Raw genomic sequence first — 10,361 nt, 5'->3', positions numbered from 1 at the left:
CTGAGTCGGGTATGTGGATGTGTTTACATGTTGCTAAGGGTGATGGATTTGGGGATGAAGCTGTTTTGCAGCCTGAGTGTCCTAGCTTTGTGCGTGCGAAGTCTACGGCCAGAGGGAAGGAGTTCATAGAGATGGGCTAGGACATGGGACCTATCTGAAGCTATCCGCCTACTCTTTCTCACCACACGCTTTTCATACAGGGACTCCACACTTGCTTGCTGCCTGCCAATCACCTTGCTACTGACATTCACCATTCGCACTAAGACATTCCTGTTCTTCACACTCAGACCTCCATACCAGGACACAAAACCAAAAGTGATGACAGACTCGATGAAAGAGTCAGTGCCAGACCTATTAAGTTAGGGGATGGTTGGAATACAACATAGTGTAGATATGCGGTTCGGAGGTCTATTCTACACGTCATAAAAAAGTAGGCAGATGGGTTTTAGTTTTTTTTAAATTATAACTAGTTTACGTCATTGAAACGACCAAATGGCTTGGAAGATTTTCTTATCTTTTCACCGTACCAAATCGACTTTGGGGAGGGGGTTGGGGTGCACATAAAACATATTCTTACTCACACACAAAAAACAAAACAAAAATCAGAATTCGTTGCCCACTAGATGTTTCGTGCAGCTATAAGCCGTTGTTAACCCGTGATTTGTAAAAATGTAAAAATAAAAATAAAAAAAATAACGGGACGCGCCCCGCGAGTTGTAAAAACATTTTTACAAATCGCGTGGCGCGCCTCGCGATTTGTAAAAATGTTTTTACAATTCGCGGGGCGCGCCCCGTGATTTGTAAATTTTTTTACAAATCACGTGTTTGCGCCCGATATTTTCTTGTCATCCCCAAAGTCAAGGGACAAAAACGAAATCCCTTGACTTTAGGGGTAGCGCGACTGTTAATTTTAAGATTTTTTTTTTCATTACTAGGATGTCCCATCGTTGGGAAATTCCAGTCGCTTCCTCCCAGTGGAAAGCTAGCAGTGACAGAGTCGCACTACCCTAAAGTCAAGGGATCTAATAGTCCCGTTTCGCCATTATCCCAATTCGCCACCATCGCATTTTGGCGACATTTCTCAGGCCAAGTGTCATTTTACCACCATGTCATGTACCATTAGCTTCACATCCCATTAATTTTTGGCGCAATCCCGGATCGCCGTTATCCCATTTCGCACCAATCCCAGTAGCTTCACATCCCAAGTCAAGGGATCTATTAGATTTCTAGATTGTCTCATCGCTGGAAGATTCGGGTCGCTTCTTCCCAATGAAAAGCTAGCAGCAACAGAGTCGCGCTACCCTTAAAGTCAAGGGATCTATTGGATGTTTTTAGATTTTTTTTTCATTACTAGATTGTCCCAACGCTGCGAAAGTCGGGTCGCTTCCACCCAATGGAAAGCTAGCAGCAACAGAGTCGCACTATACCCTAGTTAAGGGATATATTAGATTTTTTTTCAATGCTAGATTGTCTCATCGCTGGGAAATTCGGGTCAGTTCCTCCAACTGGAAAGCTAGCAGCAATAGAGTCGCGCTACCCAAAAGTCAAGGGATCTATTCGATTTTTTTTCATTTCTTTATTGTTCCATTGCTGGGAAATTCAGGTCGCTTTCTCCCAATGGAAAGCTAGCAGCAACAGAGTCGCGCTACCCCAAAAGTCAAGGGATCTATTAGATTTTTTTCAGATTTGTTTTTCATTGCTAGATTGTCCCATCGCTGGGAAATTAGGGTCACTTCCTCCCAGTGGAAAGCTAGCAGCAACAGACTCGTGCTATCCCAAAGTCAAGGGATCTATTACAAATATTTTTGTGTATGTATTTCTTGTCCCATCGCTTGCTAGCTTTCCACTTGGAGGAAGCGATCCGAATTTCTCAGCGATGGGACAAGAAAGACATGAAAAAAGAAATGTTTTTGTTTAAATTTTTACAAATCACTGGTTAACAGGCGTCCTTATTGCGTGCCTTACGAGAAACAGATCGCGTGCAAAAAATACACGTAATGCTGTGTTGTCGTATTCTTTGTGCTTTGGTTTATCGTCTCTAATTAAAAGGACCCTATTCTGAGGACTCAATTCTTTCCTATTATCTTTCCGACTCATGCAATGTCACTTTTCTTTGAGATGTTTTGCGAGGAGTTGTGAGCTGAGAATACAGGCGTGTAAGTAGAACGCAAAAATCACACCTTGACTCGATCGGACAGACTGGTTCATGTAAGAGCACTTGACAGTCTCTGTCTCTTATCCCCGGTAGGATCATAAAATCGTGGAATCTGCTGATGTTCGTACTCCCCATCTACTTAGCTTCGTCCAAATAGGCCCACTTCAAACATCACACGCGGAAGACACGACTTGAGCTGGACACCACACGTGCGAACCACGCACCAAGACACCTCGCACCAGTCAGCATTGAAAACAATGTTTTCGCGAGAAATTGACATAAATAAAATCAATTTGAATTGTTAAAAAAAAGAGAAAAAATAAATTAAAGACGGACTCTTGAAGAAGTACCAACCGGTCATGTCTTTCATTCATCCATTTTCTTCTGACAGAAAAAAAATAACACAAGGAAAATGAACACATGTAAATAGGATTAAAAGCAAACGGCAAGTTGGGTGACAAATGTTACTGACCACCACGTGCGAATTTAAATTTGGGTGGTGTCCTAGGTCTCCGGCATAAACACTAATTCATAAAAAAATAAAACTCTTTATTTCATACGGTAAAGAAATTACCTTTCTGGCAATATATCTTGTTTTAATATAACTGGCCGCATCACAAAGATCTACAGCTAAATGTGTGCATGTAGTTTTTTTATGACGAGTAATGTAGATCAAATCCTGTGGAAATTGGTCGAAAGTCAATATTACAATCAACTACATGTACTTGGCTCACCCATACAAGCTTCAGTCAATACTCATTTCCGCATTCAGAACTATTCTGTTCAAAGACGCTTGAGCGATTGAACATGTAAAACGCACTTGCACATGTTTAAATTTTGACTTTTTTCCTCAGACATTTTTTTTCTTTCCTCTGACATTTAATTTCTTAACCTCTCAAATTAGCGGAACCGAGAGCAATTCCCATGCCTGCTTTTTGCTACCTATTCTCTATGCACTGTCAATAATATGGTTTGAGGCGATTTAGTCGTTTGCTTACAAAAATAAGATATTTTTATTATCAGATCAGCTTTGCAAAGGAGATACTTACAAAAAAAGTCGGATGCGTGGCGACAACTGCTATTTACTGAAAAGGAAGGAGATGAGAGAGAGAGGGGGGGGGGGGGGAAGGGGGGTGGTACGGGGAGAAGTGGAGGGCAAAAAGGGACAGAGCCGATACGATTACGATGTTGAGGGGAGGGGGGACAGCAAATATTTGCATGCACGTGGTGGTCAGTAACAATCGTCACACGACTTGCCGTTTGCTTTTAATCCTATTCACATGTGTTCATCTTGTCCTTGTATTATTTTCTGTGGGTTTTTTTTCTGTCAGAAGAAAATCGCTTTTCATGCATGAAGACGTGACGGGCTGGATAAAACATGTCTGAGTGAAACGTTATTCCTTTCAGAGTCCGACTTCGATTTTGTCTTCTTCTTTTTTTAACAATTCAACTTGATTTTATTTACATGAATTTCTCGCGAAAACATTTTTTTTCAATGCTGGCAATGTCTTAGTGCGTGGTACCACATGTGGTGTCCAGCTCAAGTTATTTGTCTTAGCTTTAAATTCCGCGTGTGATGTTTGAAGTGGGCCTATTTGGACGAAGCTAAGTAGATGGAGAGTACGAGGCAGAGACTGTCAAGTGCTCTTACAAGAACCAGTCCGTCCGATCGAGTCAAGGTGTGATTTTCGCGTGCTACTTAATTAGGCTACACGCTTGTATTCTCAGCTCACAACTCCTCGCCAAATGGTGGCAAAAACTCTCAAAGGAAAAGTGACATCGCATGAGTCGGGAAGATCGTGGGAAAGAATTGAGACCTCAGAATAGGGTCCTTTTAATTAGATACGATAAACCAAAGCACAAAGAATACTACAACACAGCATTACGAGTATTTTTTGCACGTGGTCTGTTTCTCGTAAAGGCACACAATAAGGACGCCCCGGTGGCTTATAGCTACACGAAGCATCCGGTGAGCAACAAATAAAGTTTGGTCGCTAAAAACATGTCCGTACCGTCGTCAGCGAAGATTGCCTTATATGGACCACTGCCTAACATGGACCAATACATTTCTGGGTGGCCGAGTGGTAACGCACTTGCGCTCGGAAGCGAGAGGTTGCGAGTTCGACCCTGGGTCAGGGCGTTAGCAATTTTCTCCCCCCTTTCCTAACCTAGGTGGTGGGTTCAAGTGCTAGTCTTTCGGATGAGACGAAAACCCGAGGTCCCTTTGTGTACACTACATTGGGGAGTGCACATTAAAGATCCCACGATTGACAAAAGGGTCTTTTCTGGCAAAATTGTACAGGCATAGATAAAAAAAATGTCCACCAAAATACCCGTGTGACTTGGAATAATAGGCCGTGAAAAGTATGATATGCGCCGAAATGGCTGCGATCTGCTGGCCGATGTGAATGCGTGATGTATTGTGTAAAACAAATTCCATCTCACACGGCATAAATAAATCCCTGCGCCTTGAATATGTGCGCGATATAAATTGCATAAAAAAATCCCTGCGCTTAGAACTGTACCCACGGAATACGCGCGATATTAACACCTATTGTGTTTTCAGCGTAGCAATAGGGTCCGATATTTAGACGAGACAAGTATAATGCCGACGAGTCGAAGACGAGTCGCATTATACTTGTTCGAGTCTAAATATCGGACCCTATTGCTACGCTGAAAACACAATAGCGATTATATAGCTGTTATGACCTTGATTTGTTGTTCCAAACTTACAAAATGACAGTTTTTGCGTCGATGCGTTGATCTCAGGTTTTGATAGCAGACAAACTTCTTACGCGCATCATGTTCGCGCAGGCATGCACACCGCTACACGCTTTCTGACTTTGGAAGAAAAACTGACTCCAAATGCATTCGATTTCACAACACAGTTGTTGAAACAGCTTTTTAAGTTGTCAGTGTATGCTGTTCTCGATAGAAACATCGCCGTGGTACAGATGGGTAAACCGGAACCATGCGTCTTTGTTATCGACAATATGCTTTTGGATATTGAGAAAAATGGCCGACTTCCGTAGCATTATGCTTTGATGATCGGAAGAGACCACAGCCCCCGAATTCCCCCACGTGTTCATCAGAATAGCTATATAAGCCTCATATTGATTGATTGATTCATTTCAGAAAACTAACGGCGCTGGAACGCTCAAAACAATTTCATTCGCTGTATTCAACCTCTATGGATAACTTGCACATGTCAAAACAGTTGCAACATAGGTACATAGTTGTATAAGGTTAAGTGATAGATTTTGATTACCCTGTGGTTACCATGTTAATGATCTAGTATTTGATTATTGGCATGTCATGTTGTTTTATGTTTTTATCGAATGTTATGCTTGAGTGAATCTTTCTTAAAGGTTTGTTTGTGTGTTCACATAACTTAGCTCAGCTTGATAAGATTAGACAACATTTTGGATGAAATCCTTGAATTGGCAAGTCTCTGATAGTCATCATCTCTCTGACACCCCCCCCCCCCCCCCCCGACTTTCCCGACTTAATCTTCCCGATATTGTTGAAATTTAAAATACATGACAGTATTACCCAATTAGGTCTCCCCTGCGTTTAGTACTCACTGACACTGAAAGCCGAGAACATGATTATGCTCGAATATGAATGAGAAAATACATCGACGCACCAAAAATGAAAAGAGCGGTTACCGAAAACACTACGTGTCAATAATCACGCGTACCAGTGGTACTGTTTTCATAAAATGTTCTTCCAGATCTGTACCAAAGCATACTTACAGAGTTAGTCAACCCATGATGGTGTTGATATCACCGTATAAATATGTCTATGTTTCTGTCATCGTCCGCCACTTCTCAGTCAGTCATTCAATATGTCTGTCTGTCTGTCTGTCTGTCTGTCTGTCTGTCTGTCTGCCTGTCTGTCTGTCTGTCTGTCTGCGCGTCCGTCCGTCTGTATGTGTGTATGTGTCTCTCTCTTTCTCTCTCTTTTCCTGTCTGTCTGTATGTCTGTCTGTCTGTCTGTCTGTCTGTCTGTCTGACTGACTGACTGTCTGTCTATCTGTCTGTCTGTAAGCCTGCCCGCCCGCCCGTCATTCCGTCCGTCTCTCTCTCTCTCTCTCTCTCTCTCTCTCTCTCTCTCTCTCTCTCTCTCTTTCTCTCTCTCTCTCGCTCACTATTATTTGAGAAACGATTCGGTCTGTGACTTCTTTAAATCGTATCTTGCTGACCGGACACAGTATGTCACTCTACAATGCCAGAATTCGTCTACTGCACTAATAAGACAAACCGGCACGGTGGCCTAGTGGTAAGGCGTCCGCCCTGTGATCGGGAGGTCGTGGGTCCCTATAACCCACGTACTGCCCATCTGCACTAGGAAACTGTTCTCTAATTCTTGCAACCGCACAAGCTGGTAAGGTGACCCTGATGTCTCTCCCAGCCATTTCCAGACCCACCGCACAAGCATGCGGTAAGCTACATACCGATACTGCCTGGAAAGAAAAACAAGCATACAGTATTAATGACAGTATCAATCAATCAATCAATATGAGGCTTATATCGCGCGTATTCCGTGGGTACAGTTCTAAGCGCAGGGATTTAAAAAAACAATTTTATGCAATTTATATCGCGCACATATTCAAGGCGCAGGGATTTATTTATGCCGTGTGAGATGGAATTTTTTGTACACAATACATCACGCATTCACATCGGCCAGCAGATCGCAGCCATTTCGGCGCATATCCTACTTTTCACGGCCTATTATTCCAAGTCACACGGGTATTTTGGTGGACATTTTTATCTATGCCGATACAATTTTGCCAGGAAAGACCCTTTTGTCAATCGTGGGATCTTTAACGTGCACACCCCAATGTAGTGTACACAAAGGGACCTCGGTTTTTCATCTCACCCGAAAGACATATAACGTGCGCCACACACAAGACCCTTTTGTCAATGGTGGGATCTTTAACGTGCACACCCCAATGTAGTGTACACGAAGGGACCTCGGCGTTTCGTCTCATCCGAAAGACTAGCACCCACCACCTAGGTTAGGAAAGTTGGGAGAAAATTGCTAACGCCCTGACCCAGGGTCGAACTCGCAACCTCTCGCTTCCGAGCGCAAGTGCGTTACCACTCGGCCACCCAGTCCACAGTACACAAAGTGTACAATCAGGATACTTGAAAACATTCCCCATATTGCTTTGCTCAGAATTAGCACATGCGAATAAATGAATTGTCTTGAAATAAAAATGAATATCATTCTGACAATTAATTTTCATTTTTTTATTTTATTGTTATTTGTTTTTGCACATCTATGACATAAACCTATTTATAGTATCATGATTACAATTCTAAAAATAAAAAAATAACTTACTCATTAGCATCCTGTATAGCCCTCCCATACTGCTGGTTGTACCAGTGATAGCATGTCTCCAAGACATAGTGGTCCAAGCACACTGATCTGAAGCCAGGGTGGTCAGTGATGCAGCCCACCCCTGTGCTTACTGTCAGTGATTCCATTTCTGGAATTTCTTGACAACAGCGGCATTCTCGGATTGAGCCCATGCCTGCACAGTTTGCGCACTGACACCTGCACACACAAAATTTGATACAAGTTTAGTTCAAATTCTCTGCAGTCTACAAACTCACACAAAAAAATTGATCTACTAAGGCAGTAAAACAACTGAAATGGACAAATTCACAACCAATGGTAGTGACCATTATGTCTAGACAAAACCATAATAAATTGTTATTCCATTGGAACATTGGTATATTCATACGTGTACTGATTTGGCTAGTTTTAGCTTTGGGGACTGCTACTAGCAATGATTGAGTGGGCATACTTTTTTTTTTTTTTTTGTTTTTTGTTGTTGTTTTTTTTGTTGTATTTGCCAAGCACATCATTGTGGGGCTTTTAATCAGTAACATGCATCCGTCTACAATGTATCATCATTCATCCTTCAACATGTATCATAATTGGCAAGTATAAATATATATACAACATTAAGACATAACAGACAGACGAGAGAGAGAGAGAGAGAGAGAGAGAGAGAGAGAGAGAGAGAGAGAGAGAATGAGAGAGAGGAAGAAAGAGAGAGGGAGGGAGAGAGAGAGAGAGAGAGAGAGAGAGAGAGAGAGAGGCGGGGGGTGGGGGTGGGTAATGATGGTGGTGGTATCATTTATAATGTATACTTTTTTTTTTTTTTTTTTTCTTCTTCAAATTATCAAACGTTCCATGAACAAACTTCACCTCGTCTCGACTTATACAGTACTCACAATCTTCTAATGTACATTTCATTTTCCAATATACTATTCAAATCGTATCTATCACCATACTTATATTTACTAATACACATTTTTGCAATCAAAATAATGTGATTAATTACCTTATTATTTTGGCATATATTATTAGGTTGATAACCAAACAAGATATCGTGTTCTGAGAGGTGCACATTTAATCCTGTATTTCTAAAAATATAATGGACAACATTTTCCCAAAAGCACGTCAACTTCTCACACTGCCAAAAAAAGTGTTCAACATAATCAATGTGTTTACAAAATGTACATAATTTTGTTTCTCTAATTTTCATTTTATTTAATAATATATTCGTGGGATAAATATTATGTAAAATTTTCCATTGTAACAATCTCAATCTTTCTTTTTTTGTACATTCGCTTGCTAACAGCCAATAATTGTGATCTAGTTTAACCTGATATTTATGTAACCAAAATGTAACAGCGCAAGGCTCGCTCGCTTTAGACTGGACTATCAGCATGCGAAACTTTCTCGCGGAAGGGTTAGTGATCACAGGGTTCCGCGTGTCAAGGTCATTATTGTGTTCGCCTGCTCGCGGGCTGGCTGTGTTTTTGCGAAGTGCAAGCGCTCGCACAGCGGTCTTCATTGCGCCGTACTCAAAAAATCTAGAGGGACTGTATCCTATCTTTGTGCACAGCTGGTTAAAAGGAATCATATCTCCGTTATCCCAAATATCTTTCACCGTATCTAAGTGTGCTTCTATCCATTTTTTAAAATATAAGCTTTTATTTTTATACATCACATTTATATTGTTCCATAAACATTGATCACCAAAGCGATCTTCTCTCTCATAAATCAATGCTTTATTATGGATCCATTTTAAGAGAACTTCTTTCCAAAAGTTTGATCGAATGCATTCAATACCTTGAAACAGTTTTAGTGGTGTTGTGGCTTTAAAACAAAGTAAATTTCTTCCCAATACCTGATAAAGACTTAATGGAATCGTTGTCCACGGTTCATATTTTCGTTGTTGAAGTTTTGCTGCCCATGTGAGTAAAAAAGAAGTCTGCATATCGTGGACGTTTATCATGTTAATACCACCTTCTTCCACCACATTACACAATACATTTCGTTTAACTTTTTCAAAGGCTTTTGTATTTGAATACTTCCTTTTCCAGAGAAATCTGAACAAAATAGTATTCAGCTTATCGAGAACTTTAACAGGGGCAAGAAGCGCCTGCATAGCGTAAACAAATTGTGAAACTAAGAAGGACTTAATAATACACAATTTGCCGCTTATACTTAAATTCCTTCTTGACCATCTGCAAATGATTTGTTCAACTTTTTCAAGTCTTTTGGACCAATTTTCCATAATTTCAGAGGCCGGGATGTCATTTTTAAAAATAATTCCCATGATTTTAACCTGGGTATTCCATTTAATATCGCAATATTTCTCTTGACAGTTTTTACGCGATCCCAACCACATTGCTTCCGTTTTACTTTTATTTAATTTTAAGCGAGATATATTGGAGAAATCATCAATGATTTCCAAAACCGTTTCCATGTCGTTTTTATCTTGAAGTAAAACAGTTATATCATCGGCGTACATAGCCAGTTTCAGGATACGCGATGTTTGTTCTGCAAAATCTACATCTGGTAAGGCAAATCCTTTAATATTGGGGTGACTTCGGATTTTGATTGCTAATAATTCTACAGCAAGCACGAAGGCCAAAGGTGAGAGGGGACATCCCTGACGGATTCCGGAATTCACACTTATTTCTTATGAAATCCAGCCCATATAATTTATGCAGCTCGTGGTGTTTGTCATTAGAACTTTAATCCATTTCACAAATTTTTCGCCAAAACCAAATTTTTTAAAGGACCAGACCACATAGTCTTTTGAGATGGAATCGTAGGCTCGGGCGTAGTCAAGGGCAAGTAATATACCGGGTTGATTTCTTTCATTTGCGTAATTAAT

The 10,361-nt window shown here is 40.8% G+C and overlaps 1 long non-coding RNA gene across 1 annotated transcript; it reads right to left on the bottom strand.

The window, feature by feature from the left end:
- Positions 1 to 6,322: 6,322 nt before the first annotated feature.
- On the bottom strand, positions 6,323 to 7,922 carry LOC138977464 (uncharacterized). Its single transcript, XR_011459290.1, has 2 exons — positions 7,502 to 7,922; positions 6,323 to 6,620 (listed from the first exon to the last, which is right to left on the bottom strand). It is a non-coding gene; the product is annotated as an uncharacterized lncRNA (long non-coding RNA).
- Between the last annotated feature and the right edge of the window lie 2,439 nt (positions 7,923 to 10,361).

The sequence above is a fragment of the Littorina saxatilis genome, linkage group LG9 (assembly GCF_037325665.1).
Source record: "Littorina saxatilis isolate snail1 linkage group LG9, US_GU_Lsax_2.0, whole genome shotgun sequence".
NCBI lineage: Eukaryota > Metazoa > Mollusca > Gastropoda > Littorinimorpha > Littorinidae > Littorina > Littorina saxatilis.
The sequence above is the reverse complement of the archived record's forward strand: the minus strand, read 5'-3'. Positions and strand labels throughout refer to the sequence as shown.